The 13,176-nt window shown below is 44.1% G+C and overlaps 1 protein-coding gene across 1 annotated transcript in view; it reads left to right on the top strand.

The window, feature by feature from the left end:
• The window catches only part of LOC124013588 (ankyrin repeat and sterile alpha motif domain-containing protein 1B-like), a 474,760-nt gene that overhangs the window by 314,796 nt on the left and 146,788 nt on the right, over window positions 1-13,176 (top strand).

Raw genomic sequence — 13,176 nt, 5'->3', positions numbered from 1 at the left:
TATTCTTATCCATATTTTTTTGAAACTGCATTGTTGGTTAGGGGTTCGTAAGTAAGCATTTCACTGTAAGGTCTTCACCTGTTGTATTCGGCGCATGTGACTAATAAAATTTGGCTTGTAGCGTCATACCCAAGAAGAGTCGAGGCTGTAATCGACTTCAAAGGTGCTTCAACAAAGTACTGAGTTAAATGGTCTGAATCCTTATGTCAAAGTAATGTTTAAGTTAAATAATTAGCTAAATGTTGGAAAAACCTGTTTTTGCTTTGTCCTTATGGGGTATTGTGTGTAGATTGATGAGGGAAAAAAACAATTGAATCCATTTTAGAATAAGGCTGCAACGTAACAACATGTGGAGGGGGGTTGTGTGTGTGATTTGATATAATCAATCACACACACATGTGCACCCACCCCCTGTTAGTAGGCAACTACACATAGCAGGTATTCTAGTGGTTAGAGCGTTGGTCCAGTAACCAAATGGTTGTTGGATCGAATCCCTTAGCTGACAAGGTAAAAATCTGTCGTTCTGCCCCTGAACATGGGCCGTCATTGTAAATAAGAATTGGTTCTTAACTGACTTGCCTAGTTAAATAAAGGTTAAATAAAACATTTAAAAAAAACATCAATCACTGGTCCACTGGGGTTGTGTTTACAGACCGTGCTGCTCAAACATATACACACACCATGATCAATGAACTGTGATTATCTCTATTTGCTTTGGCGGCAGATTGTGGGAGAGTGGAAAGACAAGAGAAAGACGGTGAAATGAGAGATAGTGGATGAGAGGGGAGATGTTGAATGAGAGAGAGTGGATTCGAGGGAGATGTTGAGGGAGATAGTGGATGAGAGGGAGAATGGATAGTGGATGAGAGGGAGATGGATAGTTGATGAGATGGAGAGTGGATGAGAGGGAGAGTGGATGAGAGGGAGATGGAGAGTGGATGAGAGGGAGATGGAGAGTGGATGAGAGGGAGATGGAGAGTGGATGAGAGGGAGATGTGGAGGGAGATAGTGGATGAGAGGGAGATGTTGAGGGAGATGGATAATGTATGAGAGGGAGATGGATAATGGATGTTGAGGGAGATGGATAGTGGATGAGAGGGAGATGTTGAGGGAGATGGATGGTGGATGAGAGGGAGATGTGGAGGGAGATAGTGGATGAGAGGGAGATGTTGAGGGAGATGGATAATGTATGAGAGGGAGATGGATAATGGATGTTGAGGGAGATGGATAGTGGATGAGAGGGAGATGTTGAGGGAGATGGATGGTGGATGAGAGGGAGATGTTGAATGAGAGAGAGTTTATTTTAAATTTTATTTCACCAGGTAGGCAAGTTGAGAACAAGTTCTCATTTGCAACTGTGACCTGGCCAAGATAAAGCAAAGCAGTGTGACACAGACAACAACACAGTTACACATGGAGTAAACAATACACAAGCCAATAACACAGTAGAAAAAAAAGTCTATATACAGTGTGTGCAAAAGGCATGAGGAGGTAGGCAATAAATAGGCCAAGGAGCAAATAATTACAATTTAGCAGATTAACACTGGAGTGATAGATGAGCAGATGATTGTGTGCAAGTAGACATACTGGTGTGCAAAAGAGCAGAAAAGTAAATAAAATAAAAACAGTATGGGGATGAGGTAGGTAGATTGGGTGGGCTATTTACAGATGGACTATGTACAGCTTCAGCGATCGGTTAGCTGCTCAGGTAGTTGATGTTTAAAGTTGGTGAGGGAAATAAAAGTCTCCAACTTCAGCGATTTTTGCAATTCATTCCAGTCACTGGCAGTAGAGAACTGGAAGGAAAGGCAGCCAAATGGGGTGTTGGCTTTGGGGATGATATACCTGTAAGTGAGATATACCTGCTGGAATGTGGGTGTTGTTATCGTGACCAGTGAACTGAGATAAGGCGGAGCTTTACCTAGCATAGACTTCGATGACCTGGAGCCAGTGGGTCTGGCGATGAATATGTAGCGAGGGCCACCCGACCATAGCATACAGGTCGCAGTGGTGGGTGGTATAAGATGATTTGGTAACAAAACAGATGGCACTGTGATAGACTGCATCCAGTATGCTGAGTAGAGTGTTGGAAGCTATTTTGTAGATGACATTGCCGAAGTTGAGGATCGGTAGGATAGTCAGTTGAAAAGCGTGCATTTGGTTTTAAGAGCAGTTGGAGGCCACGGAAGGAGTGTTGTATGTCATTGAAGCTCGTGTGGAGGTTAGCTAGCACAGTGTCCAAGGAAGGGTCAGAAGGATACAGAATGGTGTCGTCTGCGTAGAGGTGGATCAGTGAATCGCCTGCAACAAGAGCGACAACATTGATATATACAGAGAAAAGAGTCGACCCGAGAATTGAACCCTGTGGTACCCCCATACAGACTGCCAGAGGTCCGGACAACATGCCCTCCGATTTGACACACTGAACTTTGTCTGCAAAGTAGTTGGTAAATCATTAGAAAAACCAAGGCTATTGAGTCTGCTGATAAGAAAACGGTGATTGACAGAGTCGAAAGCCTTGGCCAGGTCGATGAAGACGGCTGCACAGTACTGTCTTTTATCGATAGCGGTTATGATATCGTTTAGTACCTTGAGCGTGGCTGAGGTGCACCCGTGGCCGGATTGCACAGCGGAGAAAGTACGGTGGGATTCGAAATGGTCAGTGATCTGTTCATTAACTTGGCTTTCGAAGACTTTAGATAGGCAGGGCAGGATGGATATAGGTCTGTAACAGTTTGGGTCTAGGGTGTCACCCCCTTTGAAGAGGGGGATGACCGCGGCAGCTTTGCAATCTTTAGGGACCTTGGACGATACGAAAGAGAGGTTGAACAGGCTGGTAATAGGGGTTGCAACAATGGCGGCGGATAGTTCCAGATTGTCTAGCCCAGCTGATTTTTATGGGTCCAGGTTTTGCAGCTCTTTCAGAACATCTGCTGTCTGGATTTGGGTGAAGGAGAAGCTGGGGAGGCTTGGGTGAGTAGCTGCGGGGGAGGCGGAGCTGTTGGCTGGGGTTGGAGTAGCCAGGAGGAAGCCGTTGAGCAATGCTTACTGAAATTTTCGATTATCATGGATTTATCAGTGGTGACCGTGTTATCTAGCCTCAGTGCAGTGGGCAGCTGGGAGGAGGTGCTCTTGTTCTCCATGGACTTTACAGTGTCCCAAAACGTTTTGGAGTTAGAGCTACAAGATGCGAATTTCTGCTTGAAAAAGTTAGCCTGAGAGGGAGATAAGGGAAATGGATAGTGGATGAGAGGGAGATAGATGGGGGATGAGAGGGAGATATATAGTGGATGAGAGGGAGATATATAGTGGATGAGAGGGAGATGTTGAGGGAGATAGATAGTGGATGAGAGGGAGATGGATAGGGGATGAGAGGGAGATGTTGAGGGAGATGGATAGTGGATGAGAGGGAGATGGATAGTGGATGAGACAGAGATGTTAAGGGAAATGGATAGTGGATGAGAGGGAGATGTTGAGGGAGATAGTGGATGAGAGGGAGATGTTGAGGGAATAGATAGTGGTTGAGAGGGAGATGTTGAGGGAATAGATAGTGGGTGAGAGGGAGATGGATAGTGGATGAGAGGGAGATAGATAGTGGATGAGAGGGAGATAGATAGTGGATGAGAGGGAGATAGATAGTGGATGAGATGGAGATAGATAGTGGATGAGAGGGAGATAGATAGTGGATGAGAGGGAGATAGATAGTGGATGAGAGGGAGATAGATAGTGGATGAGAGGGAGATAGATAGTGGGTGAGAGGGAGATAGATAGTGGGTGAGAGGGAGATGTTGAGGGAGATATATAGTGGGTGAGAGGGAGACAGATAGTGGGTGAGAGAGATAGTGGGTGAGAGGGAGATAGTGGGTGAGAGGGAGATAGATAGTGGGTGAGAGGGAGATGTTGAGGGAGATATATAGTGGGTGAGAGGGAGACAGATAGTGGGTGAGAGAGATAGTGGGTGAGAGGGAGATAGTGGGTGAGAGGGAGATAGATAGTGGGTGAGAGGGAGATGTTGAGGGAGATATATAGTGGGTGAGAGGGAGACAGATAGTGGGTGAGAGAGAGATAGTGGGTGAGAGGGAGATAGATAGTGGATGAGAGGGAGATGTTGAGGGAGATAGATAGTGGATGAGAGGGAGAGAGGGCAATGGACTTTCAGTGAGAGGGAATTAGAGGAAAAAATAATTAAGGAAAGAGAAGTTGCAAGGTAGGCAGCGTGACTGACAGAAAGTGAAAGAGGGAGAGTAAGAGTGACAGGGAGAGCGAGAGTGACAGAGAGCGGCAGAGTGAGAGAGGATAGTGGAGTGACCTTCTGCCAGGTACTTACTAACGAGCCGACAGGAAACGTCTCCGCCCTGCCATTACCCAGGTCACTTCACTCCTAGTACCAGCCAATCAGCAGACAGACCTGCCTCTGCCCATTGTCCCTTTAGAACATTGGAGCTGAAACACACTGCTGTCTACTGTATCAGCTAGAACTGACTGGTAATAGGCACCATTTTAGATTGTGTAATTGTGAGAAAGACTTCTGATTTTGCTAAGCTAATTTTTATAATTGGTGGGTGGGTGTGTGCGGGTGGGGAGTCTGACTGATTAAGGTTTTGATTTCACACCCATTAGGGTGGCAAAGGCCCTAGGGCGTTGAGACTGTACACCGCTGCTGAAACAGATCCAGGCTAACGTTAACCAAATGTATGCTTACTCCAAAGCAAACAGAGACTGGTCCAGGCGTTAGCGAATGCTAACTCCAATGCTCAGACTGGTCCAGGCTAACACGCTAACCAACGCTAACTCCACCACTCACAGACACTGGTCCAGGCTAAAGTGCTAACGAATGCTAACTTCAACACTCACAGACTGGTCCAGGCTAAGGTGCTAACCAACGTTACCTTAACCACTCACTGACACTTTCCCAGGCTAATGCTAACGAACGCTAACTCCACCACTCACAGACACTGGTCCAGGCTAACGAATGCTAACTCCAACACTCACAGACTGGTCCAGGCTAAGGTGCTAAACAACGTTACCTTAACCACTCACTGACACTTTCCCAGGCTAATGCTAACCAACACTAAGTCCACCACTCACAGACACTGGTCCAGGCTAACGAATGCTAACTCCAACACTCACAGACTGGTCCAGGCAAAGGTGCTAACCAACGTTACCTTAACCACTCACTGACACTTTCCCAGGCTAATGCTAACCAACACTAAGTCCACCACTCACAGACACTGGTCCAGGCTAACGAATGCTAACTCCAACACTCACAGACTGGTCCAGACAAAGGTGCTAACCAACGTTACCTTAACCACTCACTGACACTTTCCCAGGCTAATGCTAACCAACACTAAGTCCACCACTCACAGACACTGGTCCAGGCTAAAGTGCTAACGAATGCTAACTCCAACACTCACAGACTGGTCCAGGCAAAGGTGCTAACCAACGTTACCTTAACCACTCACTGACACTTTCCCAGGCTAATGCTAACCAACACTAAGTCCACCACACTCTCTCTCCTCCGCTGTTCAATAATTCACTTTGCATATCCCCCTTCATATCTGATTGGTACAGACATGGCTCAATGACAGCTGACTTATCCTGTCAGAGTGCTGTGAGTTGTGAGTGATTCCCGATGCCCCTGATTATGTGTGTCCTGTTGAGGCCCAGATAATAAATGCAATTTTGTGTGTGTGTGTGTGTGTGTGTGTGTGTGTGTGTGTGTGTGTGTGTGTGTGTGTGTGTGTGTGTGTGTGTGTGTGTGTGTGTGTGTGTGTGTGTGTGTGTGTGTGTGTGTGTGTGTGTGTGTGTGTGTGTGTGTGTGTGTGTCTTTTGTGCCTTAAGAAAGTATTAATACCCCTTGACTTTTTCTCCATTTTGTTGTCTTGATTAAATGGAGATTGTTTTGTCACGGGCCTACCGGTACACATAATAGCTCATAATGTCAAGGTGGAGTTACACTACCGTTCAACAGTTTGGGGTCACTTAGAAATGGCCTTGTTTTTGAAAGAAAAGCTATTTTTTGTCCATTAAAATAACATCAAATTGAATAGAAATACAGTGTAGACATTGATAATGTTGTAAATGACTTGTTGTAACTGGAAACAGCAGATTTTTTAAATCTACATAGGCGTATAGAGGCCCATTATCAGCAAACAATCACTCCTGTGTTCCAATGGCACGTTGTTTTAGCAAATCCTAGTTTATAATTTTGAAAAGCTAATTCATCATTAGAAAACCCTTTTGCAATTATGATAGCACAGCTGAAAACTGTTGTTCTGATTAAAGAAGCAATAAAACTGGCCTTCTTTAAACTAGTTGAGTATTTGGAGCATCAGCATTTGTGGGTTCGTTTACAGGCTCAAAATGTCCAGAAACAAAGATATGTCTTCTGAAATTCGTCTGAGAAATTAAATGAACAGATGCCTAACAAGTCCGCAAATGGCAGCTTCATTAAATAGTACCCGCAAAACACCAGTCTCAACGTCAACAGTGAAGAGGCGACTCCGGGAAGCTGGCCTCCTAGGGAGAGTTCCTCTGTCCAGTGTCTGTGTTCTTTTGCCCATCTTAATATTTTATTTTTATTGGCCAGTCTGAGATATAGTGCTTCTACAAAGTATTGACTCGGGTTTGAGTACTTATGTAAATCAGATATTTATGTATTCCATTTTCAATACATTTGCTAAAATATCAAAAAACATGTTTACACTTTGTCATTATGTGGTATTGTGTGTAGATGGATGAGAAAAATGTAATACAGTATGTAATCAATTTAAATTCAGGCCGTAACACAACAAAATGTGGAATAAGTGAAGGGGTGTGAATACTTTCTGAAGGCACTGTATATTGTAATGTTATGTTACGGCCTTTTGCTGTGTCATTTCCTGCTTTGTGTGGCTGTGTTGCTAAGGCAACCCCTTTGGATTTGGAAACTAAATGACTTTAAGCACGCCGAGAGGAAAGGTTATTTAGAAATACACTTTATTAAAGCGAATTAACTCAAACGAAACTCAAGTGAATTTTCCTCCTTTACAATGATTTAAAACAAATCTGTACTTAATTATTGAAATATACTGACAGGACATATAATCATTAGACTCATTTGAATAATGATGTTTCCTTCCCCTGATACAACGTTACAAAATGAAGTGTGTGCAAATGGCAATAATGAACATGCCATCAAAATATTATTTTATCTCCCATGTGCCGTTTTCCATTCATTAGTGTAGATTATGTCTTTCCACTCCCTCCCTTGTTCCCAGAGAGGCTACACACACACACACACACACACACACACACACACACACACACACACACACACACACACACACACACACACACACACACACACACACACACACACACACACACACACACACACACACACACACACACACACACACACACACACACACACACACACACACACACACACACACTTCCAGCTCCATCAATTTACCCTGGAATCTCCCAACCTGCACTAGGTCCAATTAGAATAATGACTATCCATACATTAACACACAATTCCTCACTCACACCTGGCGTCTGCTGGAAATAATGGGTTTCACCATTGGGCATGCCATTAAAAGCATGACACACTGTACACACGTGCGCATACACACTCACTCACACACACACATACTAATACACAATCTCTCACTCTCTCTCACATGCACATATACACTCTCTCTCTCACTCTCAATTCAATTCAAGGGGCTTTATTGGCATGGGAAACATATGTTTACATTGCCAAAGCAAGAGAAATGGATCAACAAAAAGTGAAATAAACAATGAAAAGTTAACAGTAAATATTACACTCATACAAGTTCCAAAATAATAGACATTTCAAATGTTATGTCTATAATACCGTTTTGTAGCGATGTGCAAATAGTTAAAGTAGAAAAGAGAAAATAAATCAAGTTTAATATGGGTTGTATTTACAATTGTGTTTATTCTTCTTGTGCCAACAGGTCACAAATCTTGCTGCTGTGATGGAACACTGTGGTATTTCACCCAATAGATATGGAAGTTTATCAAAATTGGATTTGTTTTCAAATTCTTTGTGGGTCTGTGTAATCTGAGGGAAATATGTCTCTCTAATATGGTCATACATTTGGTAGGAGGTTAGGAAGTGCAGCTCAGTTTCCACCTCATTTTGTGGGCAGTGTGCACATAGCCTGTCTTCTCTTGAGAGCCAGCTCTGCCTACGGCGGCCTTTCTCAATAACAAGGCTATCCTCACTGAGTCTGTACATAGTACAGTCATAGTGGTCAGGTATTCTGCCACTGTGTACTCTCTGTTTAGGGCCAAGTAGCCTTCTAGTTTGCTCTGTTCTCTCAAATCTCAGTTTCTCTCTCTGTCTCTCACACACACATGCATATACACCTCACTCCATTGTGAAAAAGGGGCTTTGCCTAATGAGCATGACATTAACACATGCAAGCAAGCACACACACACCAATACACAACTAAATGAGTCGTTTGTGTCAGGTGGGGGGAGATAAATAATAGAAGAGTGAGTGTTGCTCCTACTCCTCCTCTTTCTCATGTTCCTTGATCTGAAACCTGGTATTCCATGTGGAACAGTAACTTTACAATCGAACTGAATTAGAGTGTGTGTTTCTCCGTGATTGTGTGTGCGAGTGTGTGTGTGTGTGTGCTCTGAACAGGCGTGGAGTGTTTATTATTTATTGCATTATGAAGACTGAGACCCTGGAGAGGTGTGTCTGAGGTCTTAATGACCCAGGAGGGAGGGAGGAAGGGCGGATGGAAAGGGAGGGGGAGAGGAAGAGAAGGGGGAAAGAAAGAGGGAGAGGAGTGTAGCATCACCAAGGGAGAGGAGAGAAGTGTAGCATCACAGAGGAAGAGGAGAGAAGTGTAGCATCACAGAGGAAGAGGAGAGAAGTGTAGCATCACAGAGGGAGATGAGAGAAGTGTAGCATCACAGAGGGAGATGAGAGAAGTGTAGCATCACAGAGGAAGAGGAGAGAAGTGTAGCATCACAGAGGGAGATGAGAGAAGTGTAGCATCACAGAGGAAGAGGAGAGAAGTGTAGCATCACAGAGGGAGATGAGAGAAGTGTAGCATCACAGAGGGAGATGAGAGAAGTGTAGCATCACAGGGGGAGAGGAGAGAAGTGTAGCATCACAGAGGAAGATGAGAGAAGTGTAGCATTACAGAGGAAGAGGAGAGAAGTGTAGCATCACAGAGGGAGATGAGAGAAGTGTAGCATCACAGAGGAAGAGGAGAGAAGTGTAGCATCACAGAGGGAGATGAGAGAAGTGTAGCATCACAGAGGGAGATGAGAGAAGTGTAGCATCACAGAGGGAGATGAGAGAAGTGTAGCATCACAGAGGGAGATGAGAGAAGTGTAGCATCACAGAGGGAGATGAGAGAAGTGTAGCATCACAGAGGAAGATGAGAGAAGTGTAGCATCACAGAGGAAGAGGAGAGAAGTGTAGCATCACAGAGGGAGACGAGAGAAGTGTAGCATCACCGAGGAAGAGGAGAGAAGTGTAGCATCACAGAGGAAGAGGAGAGAAGTGTAGCATCACAGAGGAAGAGGAGAGAAGTGTAGCATCACAGAGGGAGATAAGAGAAGTGTAGCATCACAGAGGGAGATGAGAGAAGTGTAGCATCACCGAGGAAGAGGAGAGAAGTGTAGCATCACAGAGGAAGAGGAGAGAAGTGTAGCATCACAGGGGGAGATGAGAAGAAAAATATATAATGTGAGGATGAATGTTGATGAATACAGTCATTATGATGAGGATTACATATACACAAGGAGAGAGACACACATTCACCTACTTTGTGCTCCTATGTACTCCTATGTTGTGTTCACTTATTCAAAATATGTGGCAGACCTGACGCCTGCTCAACAGCTGGTGAATCTCCAGACCTTCAATCTTCATGGGCGTGTCTTGGGGGACATACAGTATGTCATATACTGGTACAAATACCAGAAATATGTCAAATATACAGTGCCGTGAAAAAGTATTTGCCCCCTTTCTAATTTACTCTACTTTTGCATATTTTTTTAAATCTGATCTTCAACCAAAACCTAATATTAGATCAAGAGAACCTGAGTGAACAAATAACACAACTGCCTATTAATTTCCTTAACAAAGTTATGCAACACCCAATTCCCCTGTGTGAAAAAGTAATTGCCCCTTACACTCAGTAACGGGTTGTGCCAGTTAGCTGCAATGAAACCAAACGCTTCCTGTAGTGTGACCATTCTCCACCACAGTAGTTGTTGATCAGTCTCTCACGTCACTGTGGAGGAATTTAATGGCCCACTCTTCCATGCAGAGCTGCTGTAACTCAGCGACATTTGTGGGTTTTTAAGCATGAACTGCTCAAATAAAATCAAACTTTATTTGTCACATGTACACCTTCCTGTGAAATGCTTACTTACAAGCCCTTAACCAACAGTTCAGTTCAAGAAGAGTTAAGAAAATATTGATCAAATACACAAAAGTAAAAAATTATATACAGGGGGTACCGGTACCGAGCCGGTGTGCGGGGATAGATCAAGTTGGAGGTCATTTGTACATTTAAGTAGGGGTGAAGTGACTATGCATAGATAATAAACAGTGAGTAGCAGCAGTGTACAAAACAAATGGGGGGGGGGTCAATGTAATAGTCTGGTGGCCATTTGATAAGTTGTTCAGCAGTCTTATGGCTTGGGGGTAGAAGCTGTAGAAACTTGAAACTCCCGACCCGCTCCACTACAGCCCCGTTGATGTTAATGGAGGCCTGTTAGGTCCACCTTTTCCTGTAGTCTACGATCAGGAAGTCCAGGATCCAGTTGCAGAGGGAGGTGTTTCGTCATCTGTGAATCTGTTGGGGCGGTATGGGAATTGGAGTGGGTCTAGGGTATCCGGGAAGATGCTGTTGATGTGAGATGCTGTTGATTTGCCTGCTTTAAAGTCTCCGGCCACTAGGAGCACCGCTTCTGGGTGAGCATTTTCTTGTTTGTTTATGACCTTATAGAGTTGGTTGAGTGCGGTATTGGTCTGTGGTGGTAAATAGACGGCTACGAATAATATAGATGAGAACTCTCTTAGTAGATATTGTGGTCTACAGCTTATCATAAGGTACTCTACCTCAGGCGAGCAATACCTCGAGACTTCTTTAATATTTTACATTGCGCACCAGCTAATATTGACAAAAAGAGACACACCCCCACCCCTCGTCTTACCAGATGTAGCTTCTCTGTTCTGTCAGCGCATTGAAAATCCATCCAGCTCTATATTATCCGTGTCGTTGTTCAGCCACGACTCGGTGTAACATAATATATTACAAGATAATTGTAATCGTAGATCATTATTTTATTTTCCATGTTAGCAAGTAGAATTGATGGCAGTGGGAGTTTACTCGCTCGCCTACGGATTCTCAAAGGCAGCCTGATCTGCATCCTATTTTCCTCCGTCTTTTCTTCACGCAAATGACGGGGATCTGGGCCTTTTCCCGGGAGAGCAGTATTTCTTTCTCGTCGTACTCGTTAAAGGAAAAAGCTTCTTCCAGTTCATGGTGAGTAATCCCAGTTCTGATGTCCAGAAGTTATTTTTGGTCATAAGACATGAGCAAAATAAGTTAAAGAAGTTACAAACAACATGAAAGACAGATGTCCTGACATTCTCCTATTAGAAGTCTTGTTCTCTGGGATGGACACAGCGGAATTCAAATGGTTCCTTCTGAATGTTTGTTTTTAAAGCAAGTTATCTAGGTCCAGAGGCAGCAAAGCATCCCCAAATCATCACCATACCACCACCATGCTTGACCGTTGGTATGAGGGAACATTCTTCCAAGAGTATTGATGATCATCCAAGTGCTTCCGGGTACTTTTTGGGTGACATGTTTTTTTTTGTGTAAAGTCAGGTTCCCTTTATCTAATAATATGTTTTAGTTGAAGATCAGATACCATTCAGTATCGAAAATATGCAGCAATAGAGAAAATCAGAAAGGTGGCAAATACTTTTTCATGGCACTGTACATTCTGTCAGCATCTGCCTATGGATTACCATGCTACCTGACACTGCCCTCTCACCGTACTCTGACTATTCCCTATTGGCCTCAAGTGAAACTATCTCATTCCCCATTGGCCCTGTACGCCGCCTGTCACTCTGATCACTTCTCGTTGATGTATTGCAACCTAACTCTCGATAGGATAGTGATGCTTCTGTTGTGTTCCCCTTTGGCCCACTGTCCACTGGTAGAAAGGGATGTCTTTGGAAGACATCCATCGCTGTCTTTGTCGCTCCCCGTCAACCTCTACCTGTCGCTTTGTCTATGTGTCACTGTCCCAGAACTTTTAGTCCCCTGATGTGGCGTTGTCTTAACCACCTGCCAAATCGACCCCTTCCTCTTACTCTCAGTACGGAAACCTTGAGTTCTTGCAGACACACTGGCCTGCGTTTTGTGTATACGATGTGAGTGTGAACAGTAATCTAGAGCAGCAGTAGTTATTCTGCTGGCTGTAAATGGTGAGTTGTGTAAAGCGTCTGTATCTATGTCTGCATTACAGCTTTCACTCTCTCACTACAATTGTTTTCCGTCTCTGGAATTTCAAGTGTGTGTGTGTGTGTGTGTGTGTGTGTGTGTGTGTGTGTGTGTGTGTGTGTGTGTGTGTGTGTGTGTGTGTGTGTGTGTGTGTGTGTGTGTGTGTGTGTGTGTGTGTGTGTGTGTGTGTGTGGTACAGTTATCGTGAAGTCATGCAAACACTCCTTGAAATATAACTAGAACGCGTACACACACACACACACACACACACACACACACACACACACACACACACACACACACACACACACACACACACACACACACACACACACACACACACACACACACACACACACACACACACACACACACACACACAGGCTAATGAGTGTGTCATGAGACCTGGACTTGTGTGCTGATGTGAGAGGAAGTTGAGATAATCCTCACATAATAATTCCTGTGTTCTTTTCCAAGAGTCCTGCTCCTCCAGTGCACAGCTCACGGGGTATTTTCACATGTCCCTCTATATTGAACAAAAAAACATATTGGAATTCTCAGCATCACACCAGTGAATCGCAGCACGGTACTGAATTCTTATGTGGCAAAAGTTACACACACAATCACAATACTTAGCCACATCTGCTAACATTGCCTTTGTTCTCCTCTCTTGCG

This window comes from Oncorhynchus gorbuscha, linkage group LG25 (genome assembly GCF_021184085.1).
Source record: "Oncorhynchus gorbuscha isolate QuinsamMale2020 ecotype Even-year linkage group LG25, OgorEven_v1.0, whole genome shotgun sequence".
Lineage (NCBI taxonomy): Eukaryota > Metazoa > Chordata > Actinopteri > Salmoniformes > Salmonidae > Oncorhynchus > Oncorhynchus gorbuscha.
The sequence above is the reverse complement of the archived record's forward strand: the minus strand, read 5'-3'. Positions and strand labels throughout refer to the sequence as shown.